Genomic DNA, 10,904 nt, shown 5'->3' with positions numbered 1-10,904 from the left:
AAGGATTTTATTTTTTTTAATTAGCATAAGTGTTTATAATATGGTACATAGCAACATATCACATCCACAATAATGGCATATTACAACCCTCTTCTAGCTTACACGCATCACATTAATTGAATTTTGGCTTTAATTAAATAAGACTTGGTGTCAAATGGAATTTCACATTATACAAAATTGCATTAATCACCACCTAGCTGCATATAGCAAAACCTTGATGATTCAGTGGTTTATTTTTTTTTCATAATGACAATTTTTTTCATGTTTCAATTTTTATTTATTTATTTATTTTGTTGTTTTGGGCAAATTCCTGAACAGGTGGTTCATATCTATTAGCCCTTTCTACTTTGGGGACTTTTTCATCTCCTGAAGATTTTCCAGAGCCACCACCTTTATCATGCAGCACCATTAGCTTTCTCAATTTGAATTTGGGTTTCTTTAGCATTTTGATTTTCAAAGAAATATGTTATGGAGAGGACAAATGGACTGACAAGCTTTTTCTATGTCTTTTCAGTGCTGTCTGGAAACAATTTATTGGCAATTTCTTTCAGATCATCTGTATATACCTCCTAAGTCATGAATTCTGTTATTTTCTTATGAATTTGGTGGACTTGTTTATGTTGGCTATAAGAAATCTTATGGATCAGGTGGTCGTGCTTTTTTTACAAAAACCAATCCAAAAGAGGTGGAGTGAGTAGTCATCCATAGTTTTGATGTCAATGTGGGCTTCAGTCATGGTCTGCCACTTTTTTGACCATGGAGCACATCTTGTCCCAGAAAACAAACATCCATGCCATGGAATAAGTTAAAAACTTTTTTTTTCAGTAATTAACTTGACTTTACAAAAAGCAGCCACATCATCATGCAGATCAACAAGGATCACTTCAGAAAACTGACCCTTGACCCATCAGAGGCAATTTCCCTTCCTTGAATCCTTGTGACCAGTGTGTTACCAATATTGCAGTATTATGTGTATTGAACACAGCTGGTACTTTGACATCATACCAATATATTTTTGAAAATGGATCAACCGCTTTCTCCATGGCCTCTTTTTTGCCAACTTTGGTGCTTATTCTTGTGAACCACAATGGTCCTACTCAGGAATTTATATCTAGCAGATGAGCCATATACCTGGTAATATTTCAATTTATTTTAAAAATCTTTTTAAAATGAAAATTTAGTGATTATCAACAAAACCAAATATTTTTTTTTTTTTAAAACCCTTACCTTCCGTCTTGGAGTCAATACTGTGTATTGGCTCCAAGGCAGAAGAGTGGTAAGGGCTAGGCAATGGGGGTCAAGTGACTTGCCCAGGGTCACACAGCTGGGAAGTGTCTGAGGCCAGATTTGAACCTAGGACCTCCCGTCTCTAGGGCTAGCTCTCAATTCACTGAGCTACCCAGCTGCCCCCCAAAACCAAATATTTAAATAAATTTTAAAATAATTATATATACAACTAGTCTCCAGGTTTTCAGTTTCCTTTTTTTAAAAATCACATTAATTTTAATAAGATTTTTTTAAATGTTGTTTATTTCCACAACACCTTCTGGTTTCTTTTTCTTTGGGGATTAAAAAACTGTCATTTCTGTTAACTACCTAGTCACAGTCTGTGCATACATATAAGCTTCAGGTAATGTTTTTTGCCCTGTAAGTTTCAGAATCTCAGTATTTAAAAGCTATAAGGGACCTTAGCAGCTATCTGGTTCAACCCACACCCCTGCTCTACCTAGGGGAAAAAAAAAAAAGCCCTTCTCTATGAAACCAGTATTTAAGCCTAGGTCATTTGCATAAGACTCTCCCTATTGATATAGAGGAAGATTACTCAATGCTATTTTCATAGAGGAGAAAAGGAACTGGCTGAGTTAATAAGAGCTTTGGAGAAGAGAGGACTTCCTTATCTTTTAGAAAAAGGATATACTTGATTTCAGACCTCTTCAAGGACAAATAGGGCAAGAAAGAGAACAGACTTTTGGAAGGTAGATATGTAAGGCAAAATTGCCCTCCCATAAGTACCAGATTTCTAGTTTGCCTCCTGAAGCTTTTGGCAAATTTCCAATTGGGTAAAATAGGGGAGTTTCACTCCCAGTGGTAGTGATCATTCATTCTATTATTGTCTCGCATAGTCTCATCTGTTTAAGTTCTCTGATTACTGTTTGCTTGGATAAGCTTTTATGCTGTTTTTGCTTTTTAATATTCACTATTTGTGATGGTCTTTTATGCAACTAATACTAGTGGGAAGGGAATCAATACTCTATTAACAGTCTTGAGGAACTCCTTCAAGTCCCCTAGACAGGTCACGTTTAAGTAGGCAGATATACAATAATTCTAGTCCAATACTCTCATCTCCAGTTCCTCTCCTGGAGGGGGAATATCCAATGGAGAGAAGAACAAGATTCCAGAAATACTCATGCATACCTCCCCATGAGCTGTATTTATTTAGACAACCCCTGCAAACATATGCATAATCTACATGCCCTGTCTCATACCACCCCAATTGCTTATTTGAAAAGTTGTCATCTAGCCCTTGCTTGAAGATGACATTAAGAAGTAACTTACTACCTACTTAAAACAGCCTGTTAGAAAGTTTTAGGAAGTTGATGTTTGTTTCATTTTCATTATTCCAAGATGAAACTTGGATGAATAGATGTATATATGACCATTGCTCCTGATTGTGCCCTTTGGGAGTACAGAGAACAGGTTGAATTCATCTTCCACAGGACAACCCTTCAAACACTTAAGGCAAACTACCATAAGCCACCCCACCGGCAATTCTTTTTAAGTTTAAATGTCTTCATTTTTGTCCAGTGAATCTAAAAGTATATAAACTTGAGGCCCGTCATCTGCGTTGGTCATCTCCAGATGTCAGTTTTTCAGATTTATTTTTAAATGAGCTGTTCATAATGGACACATGAATTCATATATGGTCTGACTAGTACTATCCTCTCCTGAAAGTTGTCTCTCTGCATGCAGCCCAAGCCCACATTAGCTTTTCTGGTTTCCATATCACTTTGTAGATTTCTTTTTCATTTTTGTTATTTTTGATGGCTCAATGATATTTCTTTACATTGATATATCCTTGTTCTGCCACTCCTCATCATCAGATAAATGGATTATTTCCTTTTGGACACTACAAATATAGCTTCAATAAATATTTTTGTACAGATAGTTTTCTACCTCCTTATTGATTATCATAAACTGCTATATAAGAGATAGCTGTTGTTCAGTCATTTCAGTTGCATCCAACTCTTTTTTTTTTTTTTTTTTTTTAAGTTTTAATATTATTTTATTTGGTCGTTTTCATACATTATTCACTGGAAACAAAGATCGTTTTCTTTTCCTCCCCTCCCCCCCCCCCCCTTTCCCTCTCCCATAGCCGACGCATGATTCCACTGGTTATCACATGTGTTCTTGACTCGAACCCTTTTCCCTGTTGTTGGAGTTTGCATTATAGTGTTCATTTAGAGTCTCTCCTCAGTCTTATCTCCTCCAACCCTGTGGTCGAGCAGTTGCTTTTCAGCGGTGTTTTTACTCCCACAGTTTATCCTCTGCTTGTGGGTAGTATTTTTTTTTTTTAGATCCCTGCAGATTGTTCAGGGAAATTGCATTGATACTTATGGAGAAGTCCATCACCTTCGATTGTACCACAATGTATCAGTCTCTGTGTATAATGTTTTCCTGGTTCTGCTCCTTTCGCTCTGCATCACTTCCTGGAGGTTGTTCCAGTTCACATGGAATTCCTCCACTTTATTATTCCTTTTAGCACAATAATATTCCATCACCAACATATACCACAATTTGTTTAGCCATTCCCCAATTGAGGGGCATCCCCTCATTTTCCAATTTTTGGCCACCACAAAGAGCGCAGCTATGAATATTTTTGTACAAGTCTTTTTGTCCATTATCTCTTTGGGGTACAAGCCCAGCAGTGCTATGGCTGGATCAAAGGGCAGACAGTCTTTTATCGCCCTTTGGGCATAGTTCCAAATTGCCCTCCAGAATGGTTGGATCAATTCACAACTCCACCAGCAATGAATTAATGTCCCCACTTTGCCACATCCCCTCCAGCATTCATTACTTTGCATAGCTGTCATGTTAGCCAATCTGCTAGGTGTGAGATGATACCTCAGAGTTGTTTTGATTTGCATCTCTCTGATTATAAGAGATGTAGAGCACTTTTTCATGTGCTTATTAATAGTTTTGATTTCTTTGGCTGAGAATTGCCTGTTCATGTCCCTTGCCCATTTGTCAATTGGAGAATGGCTTGATTTTTTGTACAATTGATTTAGTTCTTTATAAATTTTAGTAATTAAACCCTTGTCAGAGGTTTTTATGAAGATTGTTTCCCAATTTGTTGCTACCCTTCTGATTTTGGTTACATTGGTTTTGTTTGTACAAAAACTTTTTAATTTGATGTAGTCCAGATTATTTATTTTGCATTTTGTAATTCTTTCTAATTCTTGCTTGGTTTTGAAGTATTTCCCTTCCCAAAGGTCTGACATGTATACTATTCTGTGTTCGCCTAATTTTCTTATAGTTTCTTTCTTTATGTTCAAGTCATTCATCCATTTTGAATTTATCTTGGTGTAGGGTGTGAGGTGTTGATCTAAGCCTAATCTTTCCCACACTGTCCTCCAATTTTCCCAACAGTTTTTATGAAATAGTGGGTTTTTGTCCCAAAAGCTGGGATCTTTGGGTTTGTCATATACTGTCTTGCTGAGGTTGCTTGCCCCCAGTCTATTCCACTGATCCTCCTTTCTGTCTCTTAGCCAGTACCAAATTGTTTTGATGACCGCTGCTTTATAATATAGTCTGAGATCTGGGACTGCAAGACCCCCTTCCTTTGTATTTTTTTTCATTAATTCCCTGGGTATCCTTGATCTTTTGTTTTTCCAAATGAACTTTGTTATGTTTTTTTCTAAATCAGTAAAAAAAATTTTTGGGAGTTCCATGGGTATGGCACTAAATAGATAGATGAGTTTAGGTAGGATGGTCATTTTTATTATATTGGCTCGTCCTACCCATGAGCAGTTAATGTTCTTCCAATTGTTCAAGTCTAGTTTTAGTTGTGTGGAAAGTGTTTTGTAGTTGTGTTCATATAGATCCTGTGTTTGTCTCGGGAGATAGATTCCTAAGTATTTTATTTTGTCTTGGGTAATTTTGAATGGGATTTCTCTTTCTAGTTCTTGCTGCTGAGCTGTGTTGGAATTATATAGAAATGCTGATGACTTATGTGGGTTTATTTTGTATCCTGCAACTTTGCTAAAGTTGTTGATTATTTCAATTAGCTTTTTGGTTGAATCTCTAGGATTCTTTAAGTAGACCATCATGTCATCTGCAAAGAGTGATAATTTGGTCTCCTCCTTGCCTATTTTGATGCCTTCAATTTCTTTTTCTTCTCTAATTGCTACTGCTAGTGTTTCTAATACAATGTCAAATAATAGAGGTGATAATGGGCATCCTTGTTTCACTCCTGATCTTAATGGGAATGGATTTAGTTTATCCCCATTGCAGATGATATTAGCTGATGGTTTTAGATATATACTGTTTATTATTTTTAGGAATGACCCTTCTATTCCTATGCTTTCTAGTGTTTTTAGTAGGAATGGGTGTTGTATTTTATCAAAGGCTTTTTCTGCATCTATTGAGATAATCATGTGATTCTTGTTGGTTTGCTTGTTGATGTGGTCAATTATGTGGATAGTTTTCCTAATGTTGAACCAGCCCTGCATCCCTGGTATGAATCCTACTTGATCATGGTGGATGACCCTTCTAATCACTTGCTGGAGTCTTTTTGCTAGTATCCTATTTAAGATTTTTGCATCTATATTCATTAGGGAGATTGGCCTATAGTTTTCTTTCTCTGTTTTTGGCCTGCCTGGCTTTGGAATTAGTACCATGCTTGTGTCATAAAAGGAGTTTGGTAGGACTCCCTCTTTGCTTATTATGTCGAATAGTTTGTGTAATATTGGGGTTAACTGTTCTCTGAATGTTTGATAGAATTCACTGGTGAATCCATCAGGCCCTGGGGATTTTTTCTTAGGCAGTTCTTTGATGGCTTGATGGATTTCAATTTCTGATATGGGATTATTTAAGAAAACTATTTCTTCTTCTGTTAGTCTAGGCAATTTATATTTTTGTAAATATTCATCCATATCACCTAGATTGGTAAATTTATTGCCATATAGTTGGGCAAAGTAGTTTTTAATGATTGCCTTAATTTCCTCTTCATTTGAGGTGAGATCCCCCTTTTCATCCTTGATGCTATTAATTTGCCTTTCTTCTTTCCTTTTTTTAATTAAATTAACCAGTACTTTGTCTATTTTGTCTGTTTTTTCAAAGTACCAGCTTCTAGTCTTGTTTATTAGCTCAATAGTTCTGTCACTTTCTATTTTATTAATTTCTCCCTTAATTTTTAGGATCTCTAGTATGGTTTTCTTCTGGGGGTTTTTAATTTGTTCATTCTCAAGTTTTTTGATTTGCATTTCCAATTCCTTGGTCTCTGTCCTCCCTAATTTGTTAATATATGCACTCAGGGATATGAATTTTCCTCTAAGTACTGCCTTGGCTGCATCCCATAAGGTTTGAAAGGATGTTTCGCCGTTGTCATTTTCTTCAACGAAATTGTTAATTGTTTCTATGATTTCTTCTCTAACTAAATGATTTTGGAGTATCATGTTATTTAATTTCCAATTAATTTTTGATTTGGGTCTCCATGTACCCTTGCCGATCAATATTTTAATTGCCTTGTGATCTGAAAAGGCTGCAGTTAATATTTCTGCTTTTCTGCATTTAAGTGCCATGTTTCTATGACCTAGTGTATGATCTATTTTTGTGAATGTGCCATGTGGTGCTGAAAAGAAGGTGTATTCTTTTTTGTCCCTATTTATTTTTCTCCATATGTCTATTAATTCTAATTTTTCTAAGATTTCATTCACCTCTTTTACCTCTTTCTTATTTATTTTTTGATTTGATTTATCTAAATTTGATAGTGGTTGGTTCAAGTCTCCCACTAATATGGTTTTACTGTCTAATTCCTCCTTCAATTCTCCTAGTTTCTCTATTAAAAATTTGGATGCTATACCATTTGGTGCATACATGTTGATTAGTGATATTTCCTCATTGTCTATACTTCCTTTTAGCAGAATATATTTACCTTCCCTGTCCCTTTTGATCAGGTCTATTTGTACTTTGGCTTTATCAGATATCATGATTGCAACTCCTGCCTTCTTTCTATCGGTTGAGGCCCAAAAGGTCTTACTCCAACCTTTAATTCTAACCTTGTGAGTGTCAACCCGTCTCATATGTGTTTCTTGAAGGCAACATATGGTAGGGTTTTGTGTTCTAATCCAGTCTGCTATTTGTCTGCGTTTTATGGGTGAGTTCATCCCATTCACGTTCAAAGTTATGATTGTTATTTGTGGATTCGCTGGCATTTTGATGTCTTCCCCTAGTTCTGACCTTTCTTCTTTAGCTTTCTCCTTTTGAACCAGTGATTTACTTTAGGTCGGTCCCCCTAGTCCCCTCCCTTGAGATGCTTCCCTTTCTAGCCCGTCCCTTTTTATGCTCCCTTCCCCTCCCCCCTCTCCTTCCCTCCCTTTTTGTGCTCCCTCCCCCCTCCCCCTCCTTAATTTTCCTTTCTTTCTTGCCCTAATGGATAAGATAGAAATCAGGATCCCACTGGATCTAGATGTTCTTCCCTCTCAGATTTGATTTCACTGAGAGTAAGGTTTAAGTACTTCCACTTCACGCTCTCTTCCTCTCCTTCTCATATGAGAGTTCTTCCCCTCCCCTTCCCATGTGTATCTTTATATGGGAAAGTTTATTCTATTGATTCCCCCCCCTATTTCTTGAAGTTAATCTTAGTATTATCACGGTTCCCCCCTCCCTTTTCCTTTTTTTGCCCCAACTTTCCCCAAATCTTCTTGATTCCCCAATCTTTCCCTATGCATGTTTCTTCTAACTACTCTTATGATGATACAATTTATGAGAGTTACACAAAACATTTTCCCCACATATTAATATATATAATTAGATGTAAATGTAGTCCTTATAGAAGAGAGTTTGACTTAAAGAGAAAGATAAGATTTATCTCCTTTTCCCTTTCTTTCATATTTACCTTTTCATGTTTCTCTTGCTTTCTGTGCTTGGATATCGAACTTTCCACAGAGCTCTGGTCTTTTCTTAGCAAATGCTTGGAAATCTTCTATTTTGTTGAATGCCCATACTTTCCCCTGGAAGTATATAGTCAATTTTGCTGGGTAGTTGATTCTTGGTTGGAGACCCAGCTCTCTTGCCTTTCTAAATATCGTGTTCCATGCTTTGCGGTCTCTTAGTGTGTTAGCCGCTAAGTCCTGTGTGATCCTTATGGGAGCCCCCTTATATCTGAAGCTCTTCTTCTTGGCTTCTTGTAGGATTTTCTCCTTTACTTGGAAACTCTTGAATTTGGCAATTACATTCCTAGGCGTTGTCTTTTGGGGATTTAGTATAGAAGGTGTTCTATGAATCCTCTCTATTTCTATTTTGCCCCCTTGCTCCAGAACGTGGGGGCAATTTTCTTTTATAATCTCCTCTAGAATAAAATCCAATTTGTTGTTTACCTCTGGTTTTTCTGGGAGACCGATGATACGGAGATTTTCTCGTCTTCCTCTGTTCTCCAGGTCCGTGACCTTCTCAGTGAGATATTTTCTGTTTTCTTCCAATTCATTAATTGTTTGGGTTTGCTTTATTGATTCTTGCTGTTTTATCATCTCACTTTCTTCGAGGTCCTTAATTCTGGTCATTAGGGACTGGATTTGCTTTTCAGCCTTGTCTGCCCTTGTATTGGCTGCTTCGAGTTCTTTTTCCAATTGAGCAGTCTTATCTGTCAGACAGCTGATCTCTTTCTCCCATTTTTCTTTCCAGAAGGTTTCCATCTTTTGGATAAGTTCCAGTTTGAGATCTTCCAGAGCTTGTTGATAGTTTCCATTTTGGGAGGCGTGTTCTGAATTTTTTTGGATTTCCTCTTCATTCTCCTCTTTCCCTTGGGTACTTCCACCATAAAAGTTTTCAATAGTCACTTTTTTCCCTTTCTTCCTGGAGGCTTGATTTTGGGCCATGTGAGCCATCCCTTTGGTGGTTTTATTTCCCTTTCCTTTTTGGTCTGGGGTCTGGGTTATAAGAGTGGTTTTTCTGTGAATTTAGGTTGCTTCAGACTAGTTCTTCCCAGCCTCCGAGCCCAGGTATTCAGCTCCGCCCAGATAATCCGTGCGCCTTGTTCAGCGCAGCCCGCCCCAAGTACAGCTCCGCTGGCTTCTCCAGTGAAAGCGCCCTGAGACGTTTTTTCCTGGCAGTCCCCAGATCCCAAGGACCCTGGAGTGCCCCCCCAGACAGAGACGCTCCCCACTCACTCGCTGTCCTGGTGAGCGCTCAGGTAGCTCACTCTGGTTTAGTGGGGGAGGTGGGGTGGGGGAAGGGCGGCTCAGTTCACTTTTCTGTGCAAGCTTTTCCTTCTTATTTTAGTGTGGAAATGTTCAAGCCCCACGTACCTTTGCCTCTGTGGGGTACTGGGGAGTCCTTCTGTTCCTCCAAAGGTGATTTTATGCTCCTTTGATGTAGTCTATTTCGTTCGGTGCTGGGGAGAGGAAAGTGCGGCGTCTAGATTGCAGCCATGATTACCCGGAAGTCTGCATCCAACTCTTGATGACCCAATTTTGTGATTTTCTTAGCAAAGATACCAGAGTGGTTTGCCATTTCCTTCTCTAGCTTTTTGAAAACCCTTACCTTCTGTCTTAGAATCAATTCTAAGTATTGATTCCAAGGCAGAACTGTGAGGGCTGGACAACTGAGGTTAGGTGACTTTCCTAGGATCACATAGTTAAGAAGTATCTGAGGCTAGATTTGAACCTAAGACTTCCCATTTCTCTGGATCTCTCAATCCATTGAGCCATGTAACTACCTCAAGCTCATTTTACAGATGAGGAACTGAGGCAAATAGAGTTGCCCAGGGTCACACAGCTAGTAAATGATGTCAGATTTGAACTCAGAAAGATGAGTTTTCCTGATTCCAAACCCAGCACTTTATCCATTGCCCCACCCAGCTACACCAAAGTAGTAACATTTATAAAAATATGTGCTTCAGTGTATAACAGCTCAAATTTCCCTTGGTGTCAAGTTCTAGGAACACTTCTCTTAGATTCTTACCACTCCATTCTTCTGCTTGTATCAATGACTTATATATATATATATATATATATATATATATATATATATATATATATGTATATGTATAAAATTCTCCACTCCAGAAAGATATCTTTCACTGATGAATGACTCTTTCTTCTTTCACTCAATTAAGTTTTTTGAATAGTTAATTGTAATGAACTACCCTTCCCTTCACTAGATGTTTTTAAGTAAATATTCCATGTCCATTCTTTGATGATGTCCTGGAAGAAGTTCCTTTTAAAGGAAAGAATTAGATGAGAAAAATATGAGATGCTTTTACCTCTGTGATCTTTGAAGGCAGGGCTTTAATCCTCTAGGAGTTTAAAATCTAATCCTTTCATTCATGATATTCCTTATGCTTAGAATGTCTGCTCTTTCCCTTTTTACCTGATTTAAGTCAGTATTGATTTAACCTCCACCTCCAGCCAGATTTTCACAGAAGCTCAAGAACTGGTAGCCCATGGAGAATGGCTGCTTTGATAGACTTAAATTCTATTTCTGACCCTAAAAGCTTTTCCTAATCAGCCTCTCTGGGACACCCATCAGGCACAGCTGGTGCCCAACAAAGGTCTTTTAAGGTTATTATTATTAATTATTATTATTGTTGGTTTTAAAGTAAGGCAGTTTCCCTTTACCTGAGTTTAAACTGCAATTTTCTGTTCCTTAAATAACTTGCACAAGCTAATTAGAAGCTAGTAAAGGCA

General features: G+C 37.6%; 1 pseudogene; it reads right to left on the bottom strand.

Moving 5' to 3' along the window:
- Window positions 1–277: 277 nt before the first annotated feature.
- The window catches only part of LOC100620034 (40S ribosomal protein S3a-like), a 43,856-nt pseudogene continuing 33,229 nt past the window's right edge, over window positions 278–10,904 (bottom strand).

This window comes from Monodelphis domestica, chromosome 1 (genome assembly GCF_027887165.1).
Source record: "Monodelphis domestica isolate mMonDom1 chromosome 1, mMonDom1.pri, whole genome shotgun sequence".
Classification (NCBI taxonomy): domain Eukaryota; kingdom Metazoa; phylum Chordata; class Mammalia; order Didelphimorphia; family Didelphidae; genus Monodelphis; species Monodelphis domestica.
The sequence above is the reverse complement of the archived record's forward strand: the minus strand, read 5'-3'. Positions and strand labels throughout refer to the sequence as shown.